The sequence below is a fragment of the Camelus ferus genome, chromosome 29 (assembly GCF_009834535.1).
Source record: "Camelus ferus isolate YT-003-E chromosome 29, BCGSAC_Cfer_1.0, whole genome shotgun sequence".
NCBI classification, from domain to species: Eukaryota; Metazoa; Chordata; class Mammalia; order Artiodactyla; family Camelidae; genus Camelus; species Camelus ferus.
In genome coordinates, this window is record NC_045724.1 from 4,043,892 (window position 1) to 4,051,799 (window position 7,908).

The 7,908-nt window shown below is 40.0% G+C and overlaps 2 pseudogenes; one reads left to right on the forward strand and one right to left on the reverse strand.

The window, feature by feature from the left end:
• The first annotated feature begins 2,363 nt into the window (after positions 1-2,363).
• Positions 2,364-3,094, forward strand: LOC116660453 (annotated as a pseudogene).
• A 170-nt stretch (positions 3,095-3,264) lies between these two features.
• On the reverse strand, positions 3,265-5,802 carry LOC102512588 (annotated as a pseudogene).
• Between the last annotated feature and the right edge of the window lie 2,106 nt (positions 5,803-7,908).

Below are 7,908 nucleotides of genomic sequence, written 5' to 3' on the forward strand. Positions count from 1 at the left end.
CTATTTATTTTAGAAATGATGAGTTTATACTGATAACCTCCAATTTCATCTCAGCCCCACAATGATCTCCTTGTATCTCTCTTTTCAGTTGTTCAATCTAACAACACTCAAAATAGTTGTGGGGTTGCTGTGTATATATCATGAAAAACAAATCTACCACAAAGAGATCAAGATTTGATTGCAGTTCTTATTTTTGTAGACTGAGGGTTTATAATTGAAATCTTCATACACCTTTACCACTTTCTTATTGCTTGTTCTTAATGATTTTATCTTTTTGTTGCTATCGTAAATAGGGTTTTATCTTCTGTAATATTGTTAAGTTGTATTTATTTGCCTACTCATTTTTAATAGCTTTATTGTGAATGATTTTAGTTAGAAATGCACTATATCAGTCTTCACCACTACCCATTTTCTTATAGTCTATTATTTGGTTAGCCCCTAATGGCATTTGAGATTTTTCAACCACTAAAAATATATTTCACTGTACACCAGAAATTGACACAACATTGTAAACTGACTATACTTCAGTAAATACATATAAAAATATATTTCAAATTATTTTATAAAAACTTCTGTGCAAATAGTTGAGTATGTGAAGAAATTATCCATAATGCGAATCTCATCCCAACAGAGGAATTTTACAAATTTTATTTTAGTATGCATTTTTTTATACAAGCACACTGACCTCATAATTCATTTGTTTTTATCTAAAGCATACATTTGGCTACCTGATATTGCCCCCTCACCCCGAGTTAAGCAATGGGTCTTTGTGTGTAATTTGAAAAGATTCTCTCAGCTAGTGCAATAATAATACATATTACACTTGTATTAGATATGACCTATTACAACAAACTGCATAAAATGTCTTCACATTGAATTGCATTTACAAATTCAATGGCCTTTAAGAGAGAAGGCTACATTGGAAATTTCCACCTGTCCCACTTTTAAGTCATTTAAAAAGTGAGCAAAATTCAGCCCTTGTATACAAAGTGCAAATGTAATAAATAACCCTTGAATAGTTCATTAATAAGCAAGGATCTAATCATCTCAGGCAGTTATCTAATCAGCTGTTGATTTTGAAGCATTTGTAGACTGGTGTTTTTCTAATACCAAACAATTCTTCAATTCTCCAACACCAGCTGGTGTCCAATAATTCAATTCTGTTCTGACATTATCTACTTGGAGTTGGCATCAGACCCCACAGATTAAAGGGTTCAGTCCCACAAAGATGCCCCAACTTTAGATACCAATTGCAAGTCTGGAGTCACTCATACTTCTGACTTGCGATAAATGGGTTTCCACAACCCCTCCTCAGGTTTGAGAATTTGCTGAAATGGCTCACAGAATTCAGGAAAACATTTCAGTTATGTTGACCAATTTATTATAAAGGATATAATTTCAAGAACAGCCAAATGGAAGTAATGTATAGGGTAAGGCGGGGGCAGGACACAGAGTCTCTATGCCCTCCTCAGCTGCCCCACACTCTCATAATCTCGGTCTGTGCACCAACCTGAATGTTATCTAAATCTTGTTTAAGAGTTTTCATAGAGCTCAGCCTCCAGCAGATCCTTCATTCCCAGGAGGTTGGTGGATGGCGATAGAAATTCCAACCTCTCATCTCCTGTTTTGGTGACCAGCCCCATCCTGGAGTTATCAAGGGGCCCCATCCTAAGTCATCTTATTATAAACTTGGGCATGGTTGAAAGGGGCTTGTAATGAATAACAAAAGACACTTCTACCACTCAGGGAATTCCAAGGGTGCCAGAATTGGAGACAAAGAACAAATATATTTTGTATTATACTATATGTAGATATTTTACATGTAAACTATAGCTTTTTTTTTTTTTTTTTTTTTTTTTTTTGGCTTTTCCATAGGGAATGGTGGAGAGAAGAAGAAATGTGAGGGACAAAAATGAGTGAATAGAATACTCCTCAGCCCCAAAATAAGAATGAAATAATACCATCTGCAGCAACGTGGATGGACGTAGAGATTATCATACTAAGTGAAATAAGTCAAAGACACCATATGTGGAATCCAAAAAAAAAAAAAAAAAAAAAAAAAAGACATAAGTGAACTTATTTGCAAAACAGAAACATACTCCCAGACACAGAAAACAAACCTAGTTACCCAAGGAGAAAATGAGAAGAGGAGAGGGACAAATTAAGGGTTTGGGATTAGCAGATACAAACTATTATATATAAAATACATAAACAACAAGGTCGTACTGTATAGCACAGGGAATTACATACAATAGCTTGTGTAATAACCTATAATAAAAAATATGAAAAATAATACATATGTATAAATGAATCAGTATGCTTCAACTTTAAAAAAAAAATGAGTGTATAAACTGAAAAAGAGGCCATGAGAAGTGAAAGGATGTAGAGATACAGGGCAAAAAGAGCGAAGTGGAGACAAGCGTTTCTGTGCTTCAGGCAACTTTGTAAACGTCTTACAACATTAGGGGAGGAGCTGGGGCTGCGGGGCATACTGGGGGCAGGCGCCGCGCGAGGGCTGCTGGGAAAGCAGCGGAGTCCCGCGCAGGCGCGTAGGGGAGAGCGGAAGCTGCCAGCAGGATGGACGTGTTTCTCATGATCCGGCGTAACAAGACCACCATCTTCACTGAGGTTAGGGAGTCCAACACCGTGTTGGAGCTGAAGCGCATCATGGAGGGCATCCTCAAGCAGCCCCGAGCAGCAGAGCCTGTACAAGGACGACCAGGTTCTCAATGACGGCAAGACCTCGGGCGAGTGCGGCTTCTCCAGCAGGACCGCAAGGCCGCACGTCCCCGCCACTGCGGGGCCAGCCTTCGGGGCGGGTGGAGCCTTCGAGGCCCTGCGCATCGAGCCTTTCTCCAGCCCACCTGGGCAGCGGGACGTGGTGGAGCCGCGGGCCTTGGGGGGCAGCGCCAGTGACCACGCTGGGCAGTGAGAGCCCCACCCGCCCAGTGCTTCATCCCTCCCCCCCCAATAAAAGAGATCTGGGTATGAAAAAAAGATCCATTTTCTTATGGATTTTCTTTTCACTTTTGCAATTCAATTTATTGCCTGCTTTACAACTTACAATTCCAAAGGCTTTACAATGCCACATTTTCTTCACTTTTGGGGGTGAGGTATAATGTTTGAATAATTCAATTAAGAGAGATCACGTGACGATGCACTATTTAGCTCTTCGTTGTAGCTGGAACTCAGTAATTTGTTCCCTTTTTCTTCCCCCTCTGGTTCTCCGCTTTTTGTTGGATCGGGAGGGATCCGAGGTCTTCCCTAGGCAGGCTGGTCCACCTCCATCAGGAAGTGCTCCAGTTCCAACATCTTAGAGGCTGTTGGAACTGGACAGGCCGAGGCCAGGGAGGACACTCCTTCGCACTGCAAGCCCTCCGGGTACACCCGGCATAGCCACAGCTCCAGCTTCACCAGGACCAAGTTTTCCTCCTTGGGCCTCCCCACGGATAGGTCCTGCCCAAAGCCTAGGTAGATGGTGGCGTGTGGGGAGACCCGCGCCGGCCAGCCCGGAATTCCCCCAGCTCTTGAAAGAAGGTGCCAAATCCAAGATGGGGGTGTCGCAGTTCCGGGGCATCAAGTGGCCAGGGTGCAGGGGCTGGCAGAGCTCAGGGTCAGGGGCCCACTCGCCTCCCAGTAGACCTTGCACTTGCCCCAGTGCCAGGCCCACAGCCTGTGCCCTGAGAATTCCAGCTCCAGGCTGGGGGCCATGTGCTGCAGCAGCTTATCGGGGTAGTGTAGCTGCTCTAGTTCGGGCAGCTCAATGGGGCTGGGGAAGGTTACACCCTGGGGCTCTGCAGCCTTGCTGGCTAAGCTAGGGGAACCATGCAGGAGCACACAGCTCGGGAGGGCCCCCCGCCCTCCACTGCAGCACCGTTCGGCCCTTGCACATGATGGTCAAGTCCAGGGCCCCAGGCCAGGCTCTGTGTGCAGACTGACTTGTGAACAGCTAGGACCAGCCGGCCCCGCTCACCTGCCATTAGGGTGCAGGCACTGGGGGAGGGTGTGGTGCAGGACTCCACCTCCTGGGGCTGCCACAGATTTTCACAGAATTAATTTGAAGTTAAAATTGGTATTAATTCTTAATATTAGCTATGATAAAAGTTGTCATTTCTAACTATTTTCATTTTAATGATGATAGAGATAAATTGAAAGATTATTGAAAGATAATGTCTTTTAAAGTTTGCTTATTGTTAAAATATATATATCAGACTTACCATAAACTTGGATGATTGAAAATTTTTATAAATATGTATTCATTTTCTTAACTGTGGAAAAAGTCACAGATGGTCTTGGATACTACAGGAAAACGTGATCAAATAAATGCCCTTGAGGCTTAATGACTCAGGAACCACTATAATGCAAGGCAATTATTTCAGTCTAGTTAAGTTATTAAAATTATTCATTAACCAGTTGTAGAATGGTTCAGTGATGTTTTCTGTTGGAAATATGTAGCCACCAGAGTCACATTACTAAGCTACATAAATACGAATAGCAAATTTGCTTAGGACAGGCTTGTCAAGTATTTAGTTCAATAAAGATATAACACCGTAACGAGTCTAAAATAGCTCCCAGAAGTAAATCCAGGGAATTTAGATTTACCAAATCCAAATAATAAAAATAAGAACAGCTCTTCTCGATGAAAGAAAACTTGATTAATTGCTCTTCTCGGCCAAAGTCTTAGAGACTCTGGACAAATGAATTAGGAGCAGTGTCTCTTGGCAGAAGTATCACTGGGAAAATTTCTGTGATTACCATAGTAATAGAAATAAGTTTCGGTCTCATTGACTTTCTAAATAATTTCATTTGTCTCCTTGACTGCCATACACTTCTATGAAGAGATATATAACAATTAATTGAAGTCTGAATGTATATTGATACTTATATTTGTTCTTGGATCAGTAGGAGGGTCAATAACAAGGGTCCAGGAAACAACATTGTGAAGAAAAGACACTACCACAACACCGTCTATTGCGTACTGACTGGTTGGAGGGTGTCAAGCACTGAGTTAAGTCATTAACATAAACTTTATCTTCTCCCTCTTTTGCAAACCTTTTGAGGTAGACAGAACCATACGTATGAGTGCGTATGATTTTCTGCTTATTCTGTTCTATTGAGCTGCAAAGAAATATGTCTCATCTTCTGCATTTATAAACCCAGTGATCTTTACCAAGGTCTCTCGAGTGAATTGTTTTTTTTCTTCAGAGGCCTTTCTTCTTCATAGCAAATCGTCTGATTTTTCTCTTCCTCTCTCTTCTTGATATTAAAATTTGCCAAACACCCTAAAGATGTGCTTCCCTGAAATGTACATAGAAATTCAATGATTTTCCAGTATGTATACAATTGTGGGGAAGAAAGACCTCTTCCTTTGTTCTGGCCTCTATAAAATGTGTGTAGCTTAGACCACATTACTTGTGGGCTCAGTTCCCTTGCATTAGTCACTGTTTTTAAGGTTTGAAGGCAACTGCAACACCAAAGTGACTCTTACACGTGAACTACTTAGCCATGAGCATCTATCCTGAACTTGTGATTACTGATGGGATGATGGATTTTCTATTTACACTTTATGTATTTCTTTTTATGTTACTGTATGAATATATAACATTTATTTAGTATTTACATATTATAGAAGCATATTGAATAAAATGTAGAAATGAGTTTTATTTTATATTTTGCTTACATATTTGTTTATGTATTTAGATACCATAAATATTTATCTACCTCATTAAATTTTGTCTTATTAGATCTGTTTATCATAACCTTAGTCAATTTCTCTAACATTTTCTTTCCTTCTACCTTCATGTCATCTCAGTGATTATTGGTTTAATAAATTTGTTAATTTGTCACACACATCCTCACCAAAGTCACTAACGGAAAAAGTTTATACACACACATAAAACCTGTCTTGGATAGAACACTGGGACTGTACCATTATAAAACATCACTCAAATTTGGATTTATTCATTAATCAGTCTTTTGTTGGTTTTATTGTATTTCTAACAATATACTTAACCAGACACCTTGCTGAAGCCCTCACCAACATGCATGGACCTAGACGGAATTATAAGATATAATTTAGTGATGGCTATCAAAAGAAATAGTTAAAGGAGTTAAAAACTGGTTGTCCCTGAGAGTGGGGAGGGGTTAGAAAGGGAATAGTGGTTTCTCATTATTAAGTACTTTATTATTTTTTTAACCAAGTGCATGTGAATCAGAATAGGCTAGCTTATGCTTCAGTAGTAATTGACCCCAAACCTCTGTGTGGCCATCTTTGGAGTCAAGCCACCATATGTACATATATATGTATCAGAAATGATGAGTTTATACTGACACCTCCAGTTTCATTTCCACCCCACGATGATCTCTCTTGTTTGTATCTCCCTTCTCAATTGCTCAGTCTAATAACACATATAAAGGTTTCAAGATCACTGCATATATGCCACTAGGGAAGAACAAACCTACTGAGAAGAAATCAAGACTTGTTTGCCGTTCTCAATTTCTAGGACTTAAGTTCTAAGCCATAAACTCAGAAAATTAATGAAAGGGTTAAAAAAAAAGGCTCTTCCAAATAGGTTCCACCTACTCTCCTAAAACAAGATTTTTCTGAAGTTCGAGATTAATTTGACATTTAGACTGTGGCAACTAGAAAAATGTACAATGCCCAATGCTTAATAAAAGAAGCACCAGACGTGTTCAGATCATGTCAGTAGGTGAAAGCAGCATGGAACACCTCCCGGGAAAACCACCGCGAGGGCTTACTGGTGCTCTTAAGCACCTCAGCGTTTTGCAACTTCTGAGTCACTCTGCCTGGGCTTTCTTTTCTCAAATGCTTTCTTCTTTATCAGACACTGACTTTTGGTTTCTATTTACCTGTATAAATGATTTTGTTGGCAGGGGCTGTTTAATTCTTTGCTCTATTTCTATCTCCACAATAGGCAAACCTGTAATAAGTAACTGTGTATTACAACAGAAATGAACCAACCATTCTTCTGGCTCCATTCTTGTGGTTGTTCATGGATCAGCTCTCTTTGCACAGAGCTCTTAGTCTGCAACCCTCCTATTGATTTTTGGTGGAGAAATTGCCCTTTGCCCTTTTAAGGAAGAAAGGGTGGAACAAAAGCATCTAGTCATGCTGGTCTTCAGCTTAACTGAAGTGAGAACTGCTTACCCACTGGAGCTAATGAAAATCAATGCTCCAAACAATGAAAGGCCAGGATCACTTGGGAATATGAGAAACTTGCCAAATTGAATACTGTACTGACACTCAGGAGCAAGCCAAACTCATCCTAAAAACATGGGGAAAAAATTCAATCCCCATCAAAATAGCGACTGCACTTTTCACAGAGCTAGAACTAAAATTTGTATGGAAACACGAAAGACTTCAAAAAGCCAAAGTAATCTTGAGAAAGAAGAACAAAGCTGGAGACATCATGCTCCTTGGCTTCAAACTATGCTGCAGAGCTACACTCATGAAAACAGTGTAGTTCTGGCACAAAAACAGACATCTAGATTAATGGAACAGAATAGAGTCCAGAAATAAACCATACTTACATGGGGAAGTAATCTACGACAAAAAAGACAAGAATATAAAATGAAGAAAAGACAGACTCTTCACTAATGGTGCTGGGAATACTGGGCAGCTACATACAAAAGAATCAAGCTGGACCACTCTCTCACACCAGGCACAAAAATAAATTCATAAGGGATTAAAGACTTAAATGTAAGACCTGACACCATAAAACTTGTAGAAGAAAACATAGGCAGTACTCTCTTTGACACTGGTCTTAGTAATCTTTTGTTGGAGGAGGGGTAAGGGAAACAAAAGCAAAAATAAACAAACGGGACTTACGTCAAACTAAAAAGCTTTTGCACAGTGAAGGAAACGATTGACAAAATGAAAAGGTCACC